The 22,245-nt window shown below is 38.5% G+C and overlaps 3 long non-coding RNA genes across 3 annotated transcripts; all 3 read left to right on the top strand.

Annotated features, from left to right (window-relative positions):
* The first annotated feature begins 8,713 nt into the window (after nt 1-8,713).
* LOC128205044 (uncharacterized) lies at nt 8,714-10,366 on the top strand. Its single transcript, XR_008256160.1, has 4 exons — nt 8,714-8,848; nt 9,534-9,705; nt 9,907-10,048; nt 10,243-10,366. It is a non-coding gene; the product is annotated as an uncharacterized LOC128205044 (long non-coding RNA).
* Nucleotides 10,367-11,470: 1,104 nt separating this feature from the next.
* LOC128205045 (uncharacterized) lies at nt 11,471-12,721 on the top strand. The gene is made up of 3 exons (XR_008256161.1): nt 11,471-11,629; nt 12,203-12,359; nt 12,627-12,721. It is a non-coding gene; the product is annotated as an uncharacterized LOC128205045 (long non-coding RNA).
* A 4,498-nt stretch (nt 12,722-17,219) lies between these two features.
* Nucleotides 17,220-21,594, top strand: LOC128206270 (uncharacterized). The gene is made up of 3 exons (XR_008256428.1): nt 17,220-18,152; nt 18,462-18,538; nt 19,658-21,594. It is a non-coding gene; the product is annotated as an uncharacterized LOC128206270 (long non-coding RNA).
* The last annotated feature ends 651 nt before the right edge of the window (nt 21,595-22,245 follow it).

The raw sequence follows: 22,245 nt of genomic DNA on the forward strand, positions 1-22,245 counted from the left end.
GCCATTTCGCGGGAACCTTAATTCATTTATACGCCTGGGCGTACTGGACTATGCCTAGGTACGCCCCTGTCTTTCTCAAGTTCTTGGATGGATCTTGAACCATACATTAATAAGCCCATTGTTAACACAGTTGTCACTTTATTTTACATTTGCAACGCATTGCCACTGACACTAAATGTAGCATTAATTATGCGTACTTGACGCAAAAGACTGACGTCGTATTTCAGATTCGACGTTTCCGTTTAGTGTTTAGATGATCAAATATATGTCTCCAGTAACCACACAAGTCACAGCCATGGTAAAATCTTCGGCTTTCGAGTTTTTATAAGGAAATACCTTTGACGCCAGATCGTTATCCATATTAAGTATGTTTGACACTGTACATGATTAATGAATATTATATACTTTACCAACATCGAAAAGGTAAAACTTTTCCAACATGTAGAGCTTCAATGATCACGTTATTTAGTTTACAATGTTGTTACTCGAACGAGATAACTGCATTGTAACCTTCACGAAGCGTTAGTAACCGTTACCTCCCTTTGCTGTATGATGTACACAACGATGTTATTTTTATGTAAGTTTTAAACATTTTTCTTTTTTTCTATTTTTTTTTCTTGCAATGGTATCGTCTGGGCCAGTATCAAATATTGATCTTATCTTAGACATGTCTCAGTGATTTCATTCAGCCTATTGGTCAGCTACATGCAAGTTCAATCTTATAGTTGCTCATTGAATACGGCCTCTGGTGCTTAGTCCCTTTAAAAAGGAAATTGCCTTTCTAGAACGTTTTGGAACGTTTTACGAATTGTCCTACCTCATGTCTTGTGTACAATCACAATAACGAATTGTTCTACCTCATGTCTTGTGTACAATCACAATAACGTATTGTTCTACCTCATGTCTTGTGTACAATCACAATAACGTATTGTTCTACCTCAGGTCTGGTGTACAATCACAATAACGTATTGTTCTACCTCATGTCTTGTGTACAATCACAATAACGTATTGTTCTACCTCAGGTCTGGTGTACAATCACAATAACGAATTGTCCTACCTCAGGTCTTGTGTACAATCACAATAACGTATTGTTCTACCTCAGGTCTTGTGTACAATCACAATAACGTATTGTTCTACCTCATGTCTTGTGTACAATCACAATAACGAATTGTTCTACCTCAGGTCTTGTGTACAATCACAATAAGTTGAATAACGAATTGTTCTACCTCAGGTCCTGTGTACAATCACAATAACGAATTGTTCTACCTCATGTCTTGTGTACAATCACAATAACGTATTGTTCTACCTCAGGTCTGGTGTACAATCACAATAACGTATTGTTCTACCTCAGGTCTGGTGTACAATCACAATAACGTATTGTTCTACCTCATGTCTGGTGTACAATCACAATAACGTATTGTTCTACCTCATGTCTTGTGTACAATCACAATAACGTATTGTTCTACCTCAGGTCTGGTGTACAATCACAATAACGTATTGTTCTACCTCATGTCTTGTGTACAATCACAATAACGTATTGTTCTACCTCATGTCTTGTGTACAATCACAATAACGTATTGTTCTACCTCATGTCTTGTGTACAATCACAATAACGTATTATTCTACCTCAGGTCTTGTGTACAATCACAATAACGTATTGTTCTACCTCAGGTCTTGTGTACAATCACAATAAGTTGAATAACGAATTGTTCTACCTCAGGTCCTGTGTACAATCACAATAACGAATTGTTCTACCTCATGTCTTGTGTACAATCACAATAACGAATTGTTCTACCTCATGTCTTGTGTACAATCACAATAACGAATTGTCCTACCTCAGGTCTGGTGTACAATCACAATAACGAATTGTCCTACCTCAGGTCTGGTGTACAATCACAATAACGAATTGTCCTACCTCATGTCTGGTGTACAATCACAATAACGAATTGTTCTACCTCATGTCTTGTGTACAATCACAATAACGAATTGTTCTACCTCATGTCTTGTGTACAATCACAATAACGTATTGTTCTACCTCAAATCTTGTGTACAATCACAATAACGTATTGTTCTACCTCAGGTCAGGTGTACAATCACAATAACGAATTGTCCTACCTCAGGTCTTGTGTACAATCACAATAACGTATTGTCCTACCTCATGTCTTGTGTACAATCACAATAACGTATTGTCCTACCTCAGGTCTTGTGTACAATCACAATAACGAATTGTTCTACCTCAGGTCTTGTGTACAATCACAATAAGTTGAATAACGAATTTTTCTACCTCAGGTCCTGTGTACAATCACAATAACGAATTGTTCTACCTCATGTCTTGTGTACAATCACAATAACGTATTGTTCTACCTCAGGTCTGGTGTACAATCACAATAACGTATTGTTCTACCTCAGGTCTGGTGTACAATCACAATAACGTATTGTTCTACCTCATGTCTTGTGTACAATCACAATAACGTATTGTTCTACCTCATGTCTGGTGTACAATCACAATAACGTATTGTTCTACCTCATGTCTGGTGTACAATCACAATAACGTATTGTTCTACCTCAGGTCTTGTGTACAATCACAATAACGTATTGTTCTACCTCATGTCTTGTGTACAATCACAATAACGTATTGTTCTACCTCAGGTCTGGTGTACAATCACAATAACGTATTGTTCTACCTCATGTCTGGTGTACAATCACAATAACGTATTGTTCTACCTCAGGTCTGGTGTACAATCACAATAACGTATTGTTCTACCTCATGTCTTGTGTACAATCACAATAACGTATTGTTCTACCTCAGGTCTTGTGTACAATCACAATAAGTTGAATAACGAATTGTTCTACCTCAGGTCCTGTGTACAATCACAATAACGAATTGTTCTACCTCATGTCTTGTGTACAATCACAATAACGAATTGTCCTACCTCATGTCTTGTGTACAATCACAATAACGAATTGTCCTACCTCAGGTCTGGTGTACAATCACAATAACGAATTGTCCTACCTCAGGTCTGGTGTACAATCACAATAACGAATTGTCCTACCTCAGGTCTGGTGTACAATCACAATAACGAATTGTCCTACCTCAGGTCTTGTGTACAATCACAATAACGAATTGTCCTACCTCAGGTCTGGTGTACAATCACAATAACGAATTGTCCTACCTCATGTCTGGTGTACAATCACAATAACGAATTGTTCTACCTCATGTCTTGTGTACAATCACAATAACGAATTGTTCTACCTCATGTCTTGTGTACAATCACAATAACGTATTGTTCTACCTCAAATCTTGTGTACAATCACAATAACGTATTGTTCTACCTCAGGTCAGGTGTACAATCACAATAACGAATTGTCCTACCTCAGGTCTTGTGTACAATCACAATAACGTATTGTTCTACCTCAGGTCTTGTGAACAATCACAATAACGTATTGTTCTACCTCAGGTCTGGTGTACAATCACAATAACGTATTGTTCTACCTCATGTCTTGTGTACAATCACAATAACGTATTGTTCTACCTCAGGTCTTGTGTACAATCACAATAACGAATTGTCCTACCTCAGGCCTTGTGTACAATTACAATAACGAATTGTCCTACCTCATGCCTTGTGTACAATCACAATAACGTATTGTTGTACCTCAGGTCTGGTGTACAATCACAATAACGTATTGTTCTACCTCAGGTCTGGTGTACAATCACAATAACGTATTGTTCTACCTCAGGTCTGGTGTACAATCACAATAACGTATTGTCCTACCTCAGGTCTGGTGTACAAGCACAATAACGTATTGTCCTACCTCATGTCTTGTGTACAATCACAATAACGTATTGTTCTACCTCATGTCTTGTGTACAATCACAATAACGTATTGTTCTACCTCATGTCTTGTGTACAATCACAATAACGTATTGTTCTACCTCATGTATTGTGTACAATCACAATAACGTATTGTTCTACCCCAGGTCTGGTGTACAATCACAATAACGTATTGTTCTACCCCAGGTCTGGTGTACAATCACAATAACGTATTGTTCTACCCCAGGTCTGGTGTATAATCACAATAACGTATTGTTCTACCCCAGGTCTGGTGTACAATCACAATAACGAATTGTTCTACCTCAGGTCTGGTGTACAATCACAATAACGAATTGTTCTACCTCAGGTCTGGTGTACAATCACAATAACGTATTGTCCTACCTCAGGTCTGGTGTACAATCACAATAACGAATTGTTCTACCTCATGTCTTGTGTACAATCACAATAACGAATTGTTCTACCTCATGTCTTGGGTACAATCACAATAACGTCATGCCTTATGTACAATCACAATAACGTATTGTTCTACCTCAGGTCTTGTGTACAATCACAATAACGTATTGTTCTACCCCAGGTTTGGTGTACAATTACAATAACGTATTGTCCTACCTCAGGTCTGGTGTACAATCACAATAACGAATTGTCCTACCTCAGGCCTTGTGTACAATCACAATAACGTATTGTTCTACCCCAGGTCTGGTGTACAATCAAAATAACGAATTGTCCTACCTCAGGTCTTGTGTACAATCACAATAACGAATTGTCCTACCTCAGGTCGGGTGTACAATCACAATAACAAATTGTCCTACCTCAGGCCTTGTGTACAATTACAATAACGAATTGTCCTACCTCAGACAGGATCTTTTATTACGCCTTAATTCTTCTATAGTGCAAATATGTGTGTTTGGTTTTTAAATTAAACTAAAGTGCTTCTACTTTGTTTTCACTCATAACCGAGTCAACTACGAATACATGCACATAAAGCATAACGCAATGTCAGATAACGTGCTATCATGAGTCTCTGAATGTGACTGGAACATAACACAACCTCGTACAACGTAGCAAACAGCAGCATATAACGTTATACAACGTGTTTCAACGTATAACATAGTGACACCGCGTGTCATAACGTGACAAGGAAATGAGGGTGCAGCGGGGTCACGACGTAGCATACCACAGCACAACGAGTCAATAAACGAAAAAAACGTACTAGCCGTCAGAACGCGTTATGTTTACATTGTGTCACAACCACGGTATACCACGTGCCACGACGTTCTTGTATAGTGCGGTCAGATTGTGACGCTTTGACTGGGCTATAAGGGGCTTCAATATTGGAGAGAACTTCAATATATATATCAGTATTACACAAGTTAGTCAATGACAGGGCTGGGACTCGCGCTCACTGTGGAGTACACCAATCAGGAATCTAGTTTCCGGAGGAGAGTATTTGCCACTTTCGAAAGAAAAAAAATGTATTCTCGTTTCGATAAAAAAAAATCATACGCTACACTCAAATCACGCTTACATTTTTTTAAAATATTATTTTTTCGTGTTTTTTTTTTGCTGTCTACAGTATATGGCATTTGTCTAAAATATCCGAACGAAGTTGCACTTTGAATTGAATAAGGCGATCATGGAAGGTGAATATTTAATTGAAACTTCATTTAAACATTCTGATATTCGATCGTACTTATCTGTATTTCAAAGAAAGCAAAATATGCAATATCTAATTTTAGCGTTGGGTAAGTATGACCAGATCCCAGTGTGATTAGTGTAATGTAACCGCCCCACGATTGCCTCCCCTAGTTATAAGGTATTCATTTCCTGTCATAAAAGTAGAGATTCCTCATCATTGCATGATTTCAGCTTTAAAATACAATGTACATACTTATTTACGGCGTAATGTACTTTCACACTTTAGTTTCTATGTATGTATTTGCTGCAATTTTAGAATAATGGGTAATTGCGTTCAAACTTGATTGGCTGTTCTTTTATGGGCGTAATTTACCATGCCAAGAAATCCTATCCAATTTTCGATTAAGAAGGAAACCCGTGTTTTGAGAGGCTAAGCCTGCATTAACCTGTCATATTTAATGTTCCAGTGAATGGTTTTGTGATTTTCCAGACAACTTTTATCCGTTATCTGCTATTAGCTAAATCATCGAAATTTAATGGCCATTATGCACCAGTCAATTGTAACCAGGGCCCCCCCCCCCCCCCCCAGGTCCGGGGATAGCCGGGGAAAAGGGCTGTGTTTTGACTTTCCAGTTGGCCCCGCAGGGCTGGGTGACCGCGGTGGTTTTGTCATAGCGCCAAATTAAGCCCAGATTGGGCCTCATATAAAGTCTCTGGGGTGCGGGGGCATTTGGCCGGTGTTTAACCATCAGTTCGTTCCCGCAGGCGGAGATTTTACCCGGGGTTGGCTTGACCAAAAGTCAAAGTCCCGCCTATTCCCCGGACATAGGGGGGGGGGGGCGTGGTTACAATTGACTGGTGCGTTACGCCCAGTATGAATCGCATGGGAGATATGTCTCTGGTCAGTTTTTGGAATAGAGCATGATTCTCAGGTTTTACGCTTCATCTCAATCTTTATATTTCATACTTGTCAAGCATAACACAAACATTTCAATAATGGTTTAGTACTGAATATAGACATGATTTTCTGAACTATAATTAACTAAGTATTAAATATTTGATGTAGTTTAAGAGTCTCATTGACAACGGAGTTTAACTCTCTAAACTAGGCATTTAAGTTATGTTTAAAGATTGAAAACATCAAGTACAGATAAATCTTTCTATATTTCTTAACTCCGCAACATCTACGTGTATTGAAATAGTACCTTTAGCTTAGATTGTGTCGATTAATTTATCAAATTCATTACTGTATTGTTGTATAAGAGGCTATTAGGATTTGGCCGGTGTAAGGATGTAAACCCAGTGAGTAATAGAATTACGACATAGTCATTATTCTTGAGAAAAAATGGCCCATGGGTCACACTTTATTGACTACTTGATTGGTTGTCCGGTTAGCGCACTGGTAAGCCCACTCGCTTCTCACCAAGATGACCCCACGTTCGATTCCCGTCGTCGGCGCATGTGAGTTTGGTATAGGGACAGACATTTGTTTGTCAACGCGTTTTCCGATTTCCACCACTAAACAAGATCACACTCTCGCGTTCAATCGTTCCAACAAGAGCAATTGATGTATTGTTTTTGTTCACAATTGTTATAAAATACATATGTCTAAACTTATATTTGATCCATGTGCACGACATAAAATGATACAGGGGAGTCTTTTTTCGGTGGATGTCGAAAATCTTCGGAAAAAATGTTGTTTTTACTATGTGCCTTCATCATTATAAGTAAATAAATGAAGGGCCTTTGCATTGACACACAAATGTAGTCCCTTCATCCACAACTGCATAGTTGATTATCGCGAGATTAACAGCATTACAAGTAGTAATTGGATAGTTAGTAGTTGGAGTCATAGCTGAAGCTGTAGAAGTGGCAGCAACAACAGTATAAACAGCAGTGTCAGTGGTTTCAGGGGAAGCATATCGGTGGTATTGGTGGTTGCGGTGCTGGTGGCGGCGGTGGTGTTGTGGCGGTGGTGATGACAGTAGTGGTAGTATGAACAGCAAAAACTGCAGCATTACCAGCTGTATTACTAAGACTTGAAGTGCACACATTAAATGACCAAACATGTTCAATTAATATATTTGTTTAAACTTCAATAGAACATAGTCAGTTTTATTCGGGGTTATATACTTTTTTACAGACACGATCGTGGAGAGTCATTTTATTATTTTTAGAGGTGGGGGGAGGTGGGGAGCACAATATTATTCAGGAAATGAGTCACTCAAGGATAATGATTTTATGTCGGCCCAAATATGTTCCTACACCAATCAAGGTATGATGACAATGCAAGATGCATCTCACGGTAATACGAAAATGAATTCACAATGCCCCAGAATGTGTTCATGATGATGTAAACACAAATGAAGTAGATTTGACATTCGGAGTTCAGTTTCACCAGTATGATATATTTTTAAGTTTCGATTGTATATTCCACGTTGTGTACGTATACAGTAGAATTCCGTTGGGTCTAACTCGTTTTGCTCGAATTCCTTGTTGGCCCGAAAATGTTTCATGATACTGACGGTAAGCATTTCCGCTTGGCTCGAATTATCTGAGGCTCGATGTATGTTCCCCGGTCCCTATGAGTTCGAGTCAATGGGGTTCAAATGTACTAACAAATTTATAAAATGTGAAATCAATCAAGCTTCCATTGTAAAATCAATAAATACAATTCGACCTATGAAACGACCAGATTCATATAAATCAATATAGGTTACATTTACAAAACAGTTGTAATAAGCGTACTATTTTAATTAACAGCTGCCACATGTTTAAAACAGTTTAATGTTACTCATTAAAAAAACAAACATATTTTATATATAAGTTTACATTAAGTTTAACTTGTCAATAATTATGTATAACACTTAATACTTCTTCATGTTTTTCTTAAGCAAAATTTAATACATAATTTTTCCAAATCTTGACCCAAACCGCAGCAATTCCCAAGACATGATAACACGAGAATTTGACCTTAGATTCTTGGTCAATTAGGGGTTAATGTGTAGCTGAAGTTGACTCTCGTGTAAAACGGAAAAATTGGCTGGTATTTCTTGGCATGAATAATTGAAGTAATTAATTTCTTGCACTTACAATGAACATATATTACAACTGTCTTAAATAAATTAATATTAGTTGTTATTCTTTACACAAAGAATTAGCACATACCATGTACATGTAATGTGCTTAGACAATGAAATCTTGTTTGCAACAATGTGATGGAATGTTTTTCAGGCCAGCTGCAGGGAGTCAACATCCTAGCCAACCTTCACAAAGGCACCAATGACAACAGGAATCACAGAGGCTCATCCAGGAAGCAGTGCTAATTGTTGGGCGATTGCTGAGGGACACCCTACTTGAAGATATCAGGAAATCCCCATGGTATATTGTCATTATGGTGAATGAGACAACATATGTCTCTGTCATTATTGAGATGATTGTCTACATCAGGTACATAGTTACTAAATGTTGTCAATCATATTTGTGTATGAATACCATTTGAAAATACTATGGTTGTTTTCTTTATTATGCAGTATTACATTTTCTGTATTTAACACTCGGGTATCTGAAGGATGAGGCTGGCTGATCGGAGTTCTTGTCCGTGTTGCCTTTTGTAGACTAGAAAGCAGACACCATCATAGCTGCCATCACCTACCTCTGTCAACCTGTAACTGGACCAGATGTGTGCCTTTGGCAGCAATGGGGCTGCTGCATTGGTGGGTTGAAAAAAATGGGGTGGCAATGCAATTGCGGCAGAGAGTACCCCATTTTGTCAACAACCACTACCTTTCACATAGGTTGCCCCTTGCTACAGTCTAGGCAGTCAAGGTTGTACCATACCTTCCCCAAGTTAAGGATTTTTATGACAAGAGCCCTGTCAGGACAAGTGGCTTGAGGGAAATACAGGTAAATTGATAGCTAATTCCCTTAGTGAATTTGCAGGTTTCAAGCTTGCAAGTCATCCCTAAAATATTTCTGCTGACAAAAAACTAAGTACCGGGTAAGTGCTATTTGAAATATTTTATTTCCCATATTTAGCACCCCAAAATTATGTTTGTTATTTAAGAATGTGCTGAAGGAACCTATGCTGCAATTGTTAGAGGTCAAGGATGTAAGATTGATGTGAAGACAAGACAACAACTATGTTGATGAAGTGCCTGCCATCCATGATGTGATGTCCCTTCACATGACTGGCTGATGTTTTGCCTCACCTAGCAGAACTGTCTGTTGCTGTGCCAGTATGTCATCTCGAGTCAGACCTAGTAAATTTATTTATTATCTACGGTATAACATTTATAGAATTATTTCAACTACACCCTCTGATGACTTAGTCATAACTCTTTGTTTAAAGGCACATTCAAAAGAGATATATTTAAGGCTAATTGAATGTACATGTAATTGATTATTAATCATTCGGTTTGCCTTGTGTGTATTTTCAGAGATGAGGTGTACACAACTGTAAAGCCTCTGTAGAAGGTGGTACAGCCGGGCAAGGCCTACCAAGTGTCTGAAGACAGCGTGACCACCTTGAACCATCAAGGCTTTACTTCAGAGATAGATATTGACTATTTCTGGAACAAGGTACACATGAACATTTATTTCCATGTACAACTCTGTGAACATATTATTTTTACTGTTACTGATGTTCTTATTAAAAAATTAAATGTAATAGAAGTTGATATATGCTGCATCTTGTTGTAATTCAAAAAAAAAATTGATTAAGAGTTCAAGATCATTTAATTATGTTCAGGTGTTAAAACTGTTATCATTTGCAGATCTACATCCCCTTCCTGACGAACATTGTGGTGAACCTAGAGGATCGATTCCCAGACCTGCCACTCCTCCAGAAGTTTGAGGTCTTTAACACCCGGAAATTCTTTGGGGAGGAGCCAACCTGCCGTGGGGAAGATGACATTAAGGTAATGAGTAAAACAGAATAGAAAGAATTGTGAATGCTTAGAAAGAAAGCAGTCACAAGATGCCTTGACAAAACAGCCTTGTTTTTTTATATGATAATGGAATAGTTTTTACAGTCATGGTGTGAATTATATTTCCTTTCAAGACCTTGTTGAGCACTTCCACCTTCCAGTAGACAAGACTTAATTGAGTGGAGGCAGGTGTGGAGCACTCTGAGTGACAGCTGACTTGGCAGACAAGGCCATGGAGTGGGTGACCACAAACCTGAAAACATTTCATAACAGAGGATGATTTTTTGACCTTGAGAGAGGTGTAGAACTTCAAGAACTGTATGAAAAACACTGCCTGGCTAATAGTACAGTAATACTTGAAGCTTTGTCTTGTTGATTCATGGATATGTCAATGTATTGTTTCATCTTCATTTCTAACTCCTGATTCGTGAGCAAGCATATGTGGTGATTCATGTGGTAAACGCATGGTTTTATCTTTTTCATACACATTTAGTTGTGATACATTATTTTGATATTTTCACCATGGATTTAGAGCAGATAATTTCAGAGCTAGGTTGTATTGAAAGCAGCCTGGACCATACTTGTATGTTATTAGGTCATTGCTTTCAATGACTTTGACTGTGAGCATTCAAATATTTGTCTTCAGACCCGGTAGGAGAGTATGTCAGAGATGGTATGCTGAAAGCTAAGCAGGCCAAAGTTGATTGAAAGGATTCTGCCCTGACCTTTGGGAACTGTACAAGACGGGTTTGTGGAGCAGGGATAGTGATGATGACAGAGGTAGGGTACTTTGTTGTAAAGCTTTGATATATGAGTTTTAAGAGCATGTCATAGTCAAGGGGCGTATGAATCTTGTCAAATCTCGGACAAAAACAGAGATAGCAATGATTATCAGGTAGGTATTGTAATGTAGTGTTTATGTAAACTCCGGACTTACAGGGAATACTAATCGTGCTAATGGAGAAAGTGTAGTTTTAATGTGTTTGTGCTTGTAAAAGTTAGCTTTCTAGTTGGAGAAAAAAGTAATGTATGAAACCTTGCAGGAGGATAAAACTTCACAAGATAATATCAACATCAGGGGAAAACTGCATGATTTCTAGTAACTGTCCCTAGATGAAGAAGTAACAACATGGACTCATATCTTCCCAGGGATGAGAGGCCAGGACTGAAATGGGCTGCAGGGGCCAGAAGTAACAATATAGCCAACATTGTTCGAGGTCTTGTTGCTACAAAGGTAGGGATGCAAATTTTAGTTGTCATAGCCTTGGTTTTGTTGTCGATTCTGGACCATTACTAAAACTGTTCAAGATATTTAGACGGAACTTGGTACACATGTTGCCAGGGACAATGCACACATGTTAAGCAAGGCCGATAATTACGTCTTTAATAATTGTTTTGCCTTATTTAACTAACAAAGCAGACAAGCCTTCGTCTTTGCTCCATTGTGCATTTCTTTGGCTTTGATATACCATAGGTTTTTATAGGGTAAGTCAAAATGTGAGATTATGAATTTGAAGAGAAGGGTTGGTAGAATATATAGTAGAATGTATTGTTTAGACTCCGGATGGCTGTATCAACAAACATGGATATGGTCAGTTTTGATACAGAGATTTTCGGGGACCCTTAATTCGCATGTTATAGTAGACACATTGCACATCATGTCTCCCATTTAGCGGATCTTGAGGTCAACCCCCCTCCCATTCAACAGGCTTCACATTTATGCAATATAACCTTTGTCTTAACGTGAATCATCTTTATTTTGAATCAAAAACCGTAAACACCTCAAGCAAAAAAATTGTTATTGCAGCTGCTGTTTGGGATGTATGAGTAAAGACAGCACCGGCTTCCGAACTGCAAGATTTATCAGATGCAGATGAACAGTCAGTCAAGCACGGGTTTTCTAGAACACGAGGCTACTGAGGGCTTAAACTAGTTTACTTTTCGTGATGTTAAGACCTTATGAGGTAACTACATGCTCTGGGTGATAAAGGCTGCCCAGTTATAATTGTTACTTTTTTCTAAACAGACATTTCTAGTTAGTTGTTCAGTCATCAGTGTCTGTCGCCAAAGAATCACCAAAAATGCATGTTTCAGCATTGTTGACAGTACTCCTGTATTGAACGTCTCACACTTTTGTGTGGAAGTGTCATCTGATATGCTCATAACTGCCTGTCCACTGAGTTGCATTTCCAGTATAGTTTGAGTGCATGGTTGTTCTCTGTCATTTTCAGGTACTTGATATCGTGTGTGGGCAGAAATGCAGAATGGTACCACCAGTCACTGAAGCCACCTTTCTCATCACGGACGAGAGACCTGTCAGACAGTGACTGCAGTTTTCAGAGTAGCACTTGATTGAAGCTCTACAAACTTCAGGTTAGCGGTAAATCAGGCCCATATGTTGCTGGTACCAATCTCTAGCAATCTTTTAGTAATTATAAAACAGCTTATATGTCCTAAGCAAGTGCCAAAGCAGCTTTTTGTTTAGACAGTTTGGATGCGCAATTTTGGAAACATTTATGGGATCCAATTAGCGCCTCTGTCTTTTTTAATTTGCTTAGATCCAGGAATTACTGAGGGTCAGCTTTTTAACAGTTTTTGCATCACTTTCAGTTGTCAGTGTTTGAACCAGTATATCATCCTTTGCTGTACAGCGGGCATAGCCACCTTGACATTCAACATCGTAATTTGTGTTGCACAGGTAAGCACCACTCAGCACAGCTTGTTTTGGAGTTCAATTGCCACCACATACTTGTGACTTGTATGATTTTCAATAGCCACACTATAGACCTGAGAAGCAGCTTGTCAAGATTTGTATGAAGCAACCATGCGATTGGAATTATAGTGGCCATCCACTTAAAGTCTGCAGTGAATTAGATTTTCTGTTGTGCTCAATGACAAGTTGGCACTAGGCTGCCATGTCATTGAGTTTAATAGTGTTTCTACAGGTGTTATCAACAAGTTTCTGCATATGACTTCTTGCAGGAGCTGGAATATCCATATTACCGTATGTCACAGAAGCACATTTTCCTAGGTAATTCCAGCAGGTATATCCTGAATAAGCAAGCAACATGTTTAATACAGCTCCTTTGCACTCGCTAAAGTGCTTACTTTTTTCAAAACTTGTACAAGTTTAGATCCCAGACCAAACCTTGTTTCTTTGAGAATACTTCAATTCAGATTCTGGCACTTACTATCATTTTGCATTCAAACTACATACATGGACACTTTTTTTAGTGGTTAAGAACTTTCTCAATTTCACTATGCGGTTTCCCAGATGAACATCCTCCTATTGCAGATACTGCCAAGAGCATACCGTACTTGCACTGGGCAAGTTTTCCAACCATGTGGAATCAACATCTCCAGCTGAACCTCAAGGGCATGGAAAAATATCAGACTCCTTAGCATGGTGAGCTTTTGTGTATTTATTTCCAGGGCCAGTATTCATAAAACATCTTAAATAAGTTTTGTAATTTTAGTATCTCATTGGTCATATGATATTTTATCATGAAAATTTAAAATATCATGAAAATTTTAAAAACTACTTTATTTTCATAAAATTAATTCAAAATGAAACTTTAATTTGATATCACATAATAAATGTGTTTTTTTATTTAACTTTAAGAAATTGACTCAAGTTAGGAAATGACTTAAGATGTTTTATGAATACCGCCCCTGGTGTCTGTAAACCCTGCCAGACTTCTTGCAGTTTAGATTCCCTTACATCATTTTTACAAAAAGTACCAAAATGGAACCACAGCTGTGACAGCTTTTCAGACTTGATACTTGAGGAACCATAATATAGAGAAAGCCTTTTTGATTTTTCAGAATTCTGATGGGTTATAAGAGTCCTTGTGAACCTGTCATTCTTCACCCAGGGGTAAGGGCAGATGGAGTATGTAAATACTTTCCTTTCGTCATTTTTACAAAAAAGTACCCAGAGTTTCTCAAATGAATCACAACTGTGACAGCTTTTGGGTGGAACAGATAAGAAAATAAACACTGTTTTATAAGGTTTATTTGATTTTATTTAATCACCATTTTGAAGCTAATAATTGTATATCTACAATAATTATATACTAAAAATAATTCAATTGTATGAAGTTATTTTGCATTGTATTTCATTATTTAAATATTGAAATACCTTATTTTCTATTGAAAAGTCAAAGTTTTTTTCCTTGGCATTAAATTCCTGTAAAGGTTTCTATCATAAAGGTCTATAAAACACATTTAAAATGGTGTGAAAGGACTTAATCAACAATCTTTCTTCCTATTTATGTAGCATCTGATGTGTACATTGCCTTCTTGTATGTATTTTTAAGTTTACACATTCATTATATAACATTTGAAGACATTTACAACCCCAGAGATGCGGCTATGACTGTGTCATATGGACTTTATATATGATAAACAGGAGTAATTTAACATATAGCAAAGAAGGGAATTTCATTCCTTGCCAACACCTGAACAAGTCTGAGCATCCAAGCCTCTATACCGATTATAGAATGGTGGCTTGAACAGCAATAGGTAGGAAATAATCAACATTAACTCGTATACATGCGCTAAAGTGTAAATGGGGGAAAAATTAAGATGTTATGAATGATATTAAAAAATCATTTTTTATCATGTAATTAATGTTTAATTTCTCGATTATAATAGAGCAGTTTTCTTATACACACACACACACACATGTAATTGATATAAGTCGTATTTGAATGTTTTAATGGTGCAATGAAGATTAAGGTTATGCGTCCTATGGTTGATAAACATGTGGTGGTTTGCCTAGTAACCTATTTCTGTATGTATTACTAACAAAGTCATCTACCTTAAGGGCTTCACAGTCTTGGTTGTGAGCAATGGCTTGGGACACAGATGCTGGGACTCAGTCACAAGAGGAGAAGGTCAGGACACAGATGCTGGGACCCAGTCACAAGAGGTGGAGGTCGGGACACAGATACTGGGACCCAGTCACAAGAGGAGGAGGTCGGGACACAGATGCTGGGACCCAGTCACAAGAAGAGGAAGTCGGGACACAGATGCTGGGACCCAGTCACAAGAGGAGGTCGGGACACAGATGCTGGGACCCAGTCACAAGAGGAGGTCGGGACACAGATGCTGGGACCCAGTCACAAGAGGAGGAGGTCGGGACACAGATGCTGAGACCCAGTCACAAGAGGAGGAGGTCGGGACACAGATGCTGGGACCCAGTCACAAGGGGAGGAGGTCAGGACACAGAAACTGGGACCCAGTCACAAGAGGAGATCGGGACACAGATGCTGGGACCCAGTAACAAGAGGAGGTCGAGACACAGATGCTAGGACCCAGTCACAAGAGGAGGTCAAGACACAGATACTGGGACCCAGTCACAAGAGGAGGAGGTCGGGAAACAGATGCTGAGACCCAGTCACAAGAGGAGAAGGTCGGGACACAGATGCTGGGACCCAGTCACAAGAGGAGAAGGTCGGGACACAGATGCTGGGACCCAGTCACAAGAGGAGAAGGTCGGGACACAGATGCTAGGACCCAGTCACAAGAGGAGAAGGTCGGGACACAGATGCTGAGACCCAGTCACAAGAGGAGAAGGTCGGGACACAGATGCTGGGACCCAGTCACAAGGGGAGGAGGTGGGGACACAGATGCTGGGACCCAGTCACAAGAGGAGGTCGGGACACAGATGCTGGGACCCAGTCACAAGAGGAGGTCGGGACACAGATGCTGGGACCCAGTCACAAGAGGAGGTGGGGACACAGATGCTGGGACCCAGTCACAATAGGAGGTGGGGACACAGATGCTGGGACCCAGTCACAAGAGGAGGTCGGGACACATATGCTGGGACCCAGTCGAAAGAGGAGGTCGGGACACAGATGCTGGGACCCAGTCACAAGAGGACGAGGTCGGGACACGATGCTGGGACCCAGTCACAAGAGGAGGAGGTCGGGACATAGATGCTGGGACCCAGTCACAAGAGTAGGTGGTCAGGACACAGATGCTGGGACCCAGTCACAAGGGGAGGAGGTCGGGACACAGATGCTGGGACCCAGTCACAAGAGGAGGTCGGGACACAGATGCTGGGACCCAGTCACCACAGGAGGAGGTCAGGACACAGATGCTGGGACCCAGTCACAAGAGGAGGAGGTCAGGACACAGATGCTTGGACCCAGTCACAAGAGGAGGAGGTCGAGGCACAGATGCTGGGACCCAGTCACAAGAGGAGGAGGTCGGGACACAGATGCTGGGACCCAGTCACAAGAGGAGAAGGTCAGGAAAAAGATGCTGGGACCCAGTCACAAGAGGACGAGGTCGGGACATTGCTGCTGGGACCCAGTCATAAGAGGAGGAGGTCGGGACACAGATGCTGGGACCCAGTCACAAGAGAAGAAGGTCGGGACACAGATGCTGGGACCCAGTCACAAGAGGAGAAGGTCGGGAAAAAGATGCTGGGACCCAGTCACAAGAGGAGGAGGTCGGGACATAGCTGCTGGGACCCAGTCACAAGAGGACGAGGTCGGGACATAGCTGCTGGGACCCAGTCACAAGAGGACGAGGTCGGGACACAGATGCTGGGACCCTGTCACAAGAGGAGGAGGTGGGGACACAGATGCTGGGACCCAGTCCTAAGAGGTGAAGGTCGGGACACAGATGCTGGGACCCAGTCACAAGAGGAGAAGGTCGGGACACAGATGCTGGGACCCAGTCACAAGAGGAGAAGGTCGGGACACAGATGCTAGGACCCAGTCACAAGAGGAGGAGGTCGGGACACAGATGCTTGGACCCAGCCAAAAGAGGAGGAGGTGGGGACACAGTCACAGGTACATGGAGCCATTTGTTCATAAAGCAATGGAAACTACCAGGACAAGCCCAGAAGCCTTAAATTTAACCAAGATCCAAAATAAGAATTAAGGCCAAGCAAGCACCAATCAAGAGACACAATGCTATAAGACAATCGGGCTGAGAAACATTATGAAAATAGTGTCATTGGTGATTGTTGGGGTGACATTTATTGCACTGTTAGTGAAACTTAAGTGAAAATTAAGTAAGAACTCCTTGGGGCTGAAACAGGCTTATGTGCACTCAACCTGACAGTATAACTAGCATAGTATTTTTTCCAAGCACATTTAACACATACATGTAGTAAAATATGAAAGATGAAAATGGTCATACAAGTTTGTTGTGTTTGGGGTCTTTCAATAAAAGATCTGATGTTTCCCTCCCAGGTGGTAGTTATCTGTAGATCTGTTAAGTTATACCTGCTGTAATGTCCATAAAACAAGAGAGCCGCGGAACAAACACCAACATTTCTCTCTTGATTTACATTCCCCAAAGGGGCACAACTCATCAAGCATTAAAGCCAGAAAAATGGGCCTTGCTGAACATATCCACCAAGTTTCATTTAAATACATCAACATTTTTTTTCTTGTTATTACCATGGTAAAGTTTATGCACAAAGACGGCACTGTTGAAGCCTTTAAAACTGACAGTACCTTTCTATTTTTCTTTGAAAAACAGACAATTAAATCAATTGTGTGTCATTTATAACATTGAACAGAACATGTGCAAAAATTTCTTTAGGAAAATCAATGTCCTACATGACTTATAAATTTCAAGATTTTATTAGTTGCATTCCATTTAGTTAACGTCCATGATGTATTGATAAAGACTTGTTTCAAACTTTAGTCCGAAGAAGCAGACAGGCAATCCCAGGAATACCAGTCCATTCTGTTCCGCTCTTCAGCAGTAAAGACGATAGCGACATGTAAAAGGTAAGTGGCTCTAGGGTAACATTTAAATCATTAATTAACAAGACATATCTTTAAAAAAGATAAGCAGCATTCAATTAGTAAACAATGTCATAAAGAGTGTATGTGAAAGCTGTTTGAACTTAACATGTGTATATTGTTTCATTTAAATATCAAACAATATATATGAAAGATATGTAAGATATGTATTAATTAAGTGGTAATTAATGACATCTGGATGTAAGTTTTATGGGATGAGTTTCTTACATTTAATATGTCTACTCTATAATAAATCGTATTAGAATTGCTTGACCATTTTGCATTTATCAACAGTAACCAGACTTAGAGGAAGATACTTGGTAGCTGATCGCAGACTCAACAAGAAGGCTCCTGTTCTGGCTTTGAGCAAGGTAAATAAAACTAGATATATTGGGTTCTGACAATTAGAATTGAATGATTTAACTAGACTGTCCTTCGCAGAATTAATTAAACACAAAACTCCCATAGGGCTCACACAGATGACAGCGTCCAGCGTCTGAGTTGATTCATATCGAAGCAAATAGCGCCTGAGAGCACTTTGTAGCCTATAATGTGATGAGGTCATGGTAGGGCTGGAGAATAAAACAATTCAAAGCCTCACACACAATCCAGTATCACTGTTTGCTTCTTAATGAAAAATGAAAAAGTCATAAATTTATTATATCATCATTCAAACAATATGTTTAAAGGTAGTGAAAGTAGTTTGCAATTCAAGCATGTTTTGAAACTCGTTTAAACTGAAATTTAAAACTACATCAACATTAAACTCACTTTCAAGGATGTTAATTGTTTTTTTTAGCTTAGAACCTGGGACCAATAATACATGTAATCTTACTCCCAGTAAGAACATACAATTATCAATAACTTGTTGCGAATATTATTGTATGACATGATAAAGTGGTTAACTTGGCATGAATCTATTTAGGGCAATTTTTTGTTTTTGAGTGATTTTTTAAGTGTTTTTTCTCCCAATTAACTTATTTTAAGAATACGCTTTTAAAAAGAGTGAAATAATTTTGGATAATGCCCTTTTGATACCTGGAAATCAATATTTGAGGTTGAGATGTGACTATTGAAGGGTAAATTCCTGATATCTGGGTCTGATCTTTCTTGATACTTAAAATTCTGATGAAGTCATATGTGGTCAACAATAAGGTCAATCTTAGAAAATACTTATTTAAGCATCTCATCCATTTTTTGCCAAACTAGACAAGAATAACATTCATCAAGTTCAAATATAAGTAAGTTAATTTTTTGTCAAATAGTGGTCACTTTGTCAAATCTTTTAACAACTATTTTACTTAGTAGGGGCTTGTAATTTTACTTTGTAGGGGCTTTTTAAATGATTGTGTTGATATTAGTTTAAGTTGGTTAATTTTAAATAATGGCCGTCTCCATTCAAAAAAGAGGTAACCATTTCAGCCAAAGTAGGCAGTGTTGTCAGATGAGAAATATAATCTATTTGACATATACATTTGTTTGTTTTTCAGAGTTGAAAATCAAGGAGCTGTGATGTACAATAGAGGTACGCTCAAACGTGGAGGAAATGTTCAACCCTGACCGGACCCAGTTGCCAATAATCTTTATACTGCGATTGGTTAGGAAGTCTTATTCAGGCCAAATGCTGCACTGGCCAAGAGCTTGGTCACAAGGAAGGATACAGGAAGACAGTTGTGTTGATGAACAGCAGCTAGGCAGGAACAGTACTCTGTATGGGGGAGAAGACAATAAATGATCACACTGTCAGTCAGCACCAGCTGAAGCTGATTGTTTGCATTTCTATCATGCAGGCACTATGTGAATGAGACATAATTTACAGTTTAATTGTTCATTTGTTCTGCCATAAATTATAATAATTAGATGTTGTTAATTTTCTATTAAGTTTATATTCCTGTTCATTTGTTTTATTATTCCCCGCCAAACGGAAGGTTTCAGGAGAGGGGGTTTTGTTTTGGCGTTGTCTGTCCGTCAGTCATTCTGTTCGTTCATCCGTCCCTCCCTAACCATAACTTGGTAGGCATTGACTAGAAATGTTAAAAATTGGTCAGAATGTTCCCCTTGATCATATCTCGACCACATGTAAGTGGGGTCAAAAACTAGGTCAAATCTTATAAAATCTTTTGAACAAACTAAAGGCATTATACATGGTCAAACCTTAATCAAAATGTTTTCCCTGATGAACTCTTGGACATATATAAAACTGGTCACATATGATCGAAAATTAGGTCATTAGGAAAATCTTAGAAAAATCTTGTCATGGTATTTGATTGGTCAGATTTTGTTTAAACTTGGTCAGGATGTACCCTTGATGAAATATGGACTGCTTGTAAAAGTGGGTCACTAGGTCAAATCTTTGGAACAAACTAGAGGCATTAAACAAGGTCAAATATTCATGAAACCTAATCAAAATGTTTCCTTGTTATTTCAGGAATAAGCCAATCAATTATGCATTCATGCTTTTAATTTTTTAATAATTTGTCCCCTCCTCCCTCACTGAGAGGAAAGGTGGATTATATTAATGGTAGGTGTTTGTTTGTGCGTCAGAGCAATCTTGTCCATGGCATAACAAGGACTTTGAGGTGTTGTCTTCAAACTTCATATACAGAATGATCTTATTGCGAGTGCACAGGAATCATAACTCTTGCTGCAGTTTTATTTTAGTTATTTTCCTTTATTTATTTTCATACTTATTTTTTGTCTGGAGTCTAACTTAAAAAGACTTTAAAGTATTGACTTTAAACTTCATATACTGATAGATCTCATTTAGGAGAAGTGCAGTGAATATGAACCATAACTCTGGCTGTCATATCTTTTTGTCATTGCCCTTTGAAAAATTTCATTGTTTTCCTTTGTTCTAAGGGGAAGTTGTTACTGTTAAGATAAAATACGATTTATTTTGATTAGGCAAGATAGCAAAAAGTACAACAAAAGCACTCTGAGATTTTTACTGAGTATTTTTAACATAACAGTATAGGGTTTTACAATTGTATAAGAGCTGCAGTGGCAAAATTAGTGATGATTACAATAATAATTACATTTTACAATTAACATAATTATATGACAATTTTATAATATGAATTGATTCTAATAAGAACAGTTTGAAAAACAGTGTAGTATCATTGTTATTAAAAATATATAAGAGAAGCATGAATGATAGGTGCCAAGCTTAGATGTCCATTTAAAGCTGTAAAAGCAATTAATGCAAAAATTGTTTGGACTATTAAAGCCAATTACCCACAAGGTATAATGATGTTCCATGATGTTGTATCACACATGGATGGCAGCTATCACAGAAACTTAGTTACCATATCATACAGTATGATGTATTATGACAGTCTGTGACTGCTCTTGTTAGCTTTAAAGTCATCGATCTATTTTTGTTGTTGTTTTCTTTCTTTTATTTATTGATGATTTGTTAGATTGTCAATTATCCATTCATTTAATGATTTCTGTTTTCATTTATTTGTTACTTTGTCAAATAAACATTCGTTCATTTGTGTTTGTGTTTATCTATTGCAGACCCAGAGATATAAATAATGTAGGATTTCCAAAAGTATTGCACCGAGTCACATGAAACTTGATAGGAATGTTGGTCAGCATGGGAAATGGTGCGCCTGCAATTTGTATGACATTCCATTTTCAAATCTAAACTAAGTTAAAGTTATGGTCCTTTACTTATTAAAAAATTGTTTAAAAATTAATGATAATATTATGTGTCACAGAGAGCTCCAAGGAAGTTGCACCTACACACATGACTCTAATTTTTAAGCAATGAATTGAGAAAGTAAAAAAAATAGCAATTGAGATTTGAAAACATCAGTAGAATAGAGCATTGCATGATAGCCTGAATATGGATCTTCAAACATTGTGTAACGCTATTGCTAACTACCCATATACCAAGTTTCATATTTATCTCTTTAGAACATTCTAAGCCATTGCACAAAAAACACCCAATTTTAAAAAATAGAAAAATATCGGGTTAAGGGGAGATAACTAATTACATATGCAGGATGGAGTTATTATTCTTGGAAACTGCACTTCCTTTCATTGCAATAAATACACCATATTTCACTTGAAT

This window comes from Mya arenaria, chromosome 10 (assembly GCF_026914265.1).
Source record: "Mya arenaria isolate MELC-2E11 chromosome 10, ASM2691426v1".
NCBI classification, from domain to species: domain Eukaryota; kingdom Metazoa; phylum Mollusca; class Bivalvia; order Myida; family Myidae; genus Mya; species Mya arenaria.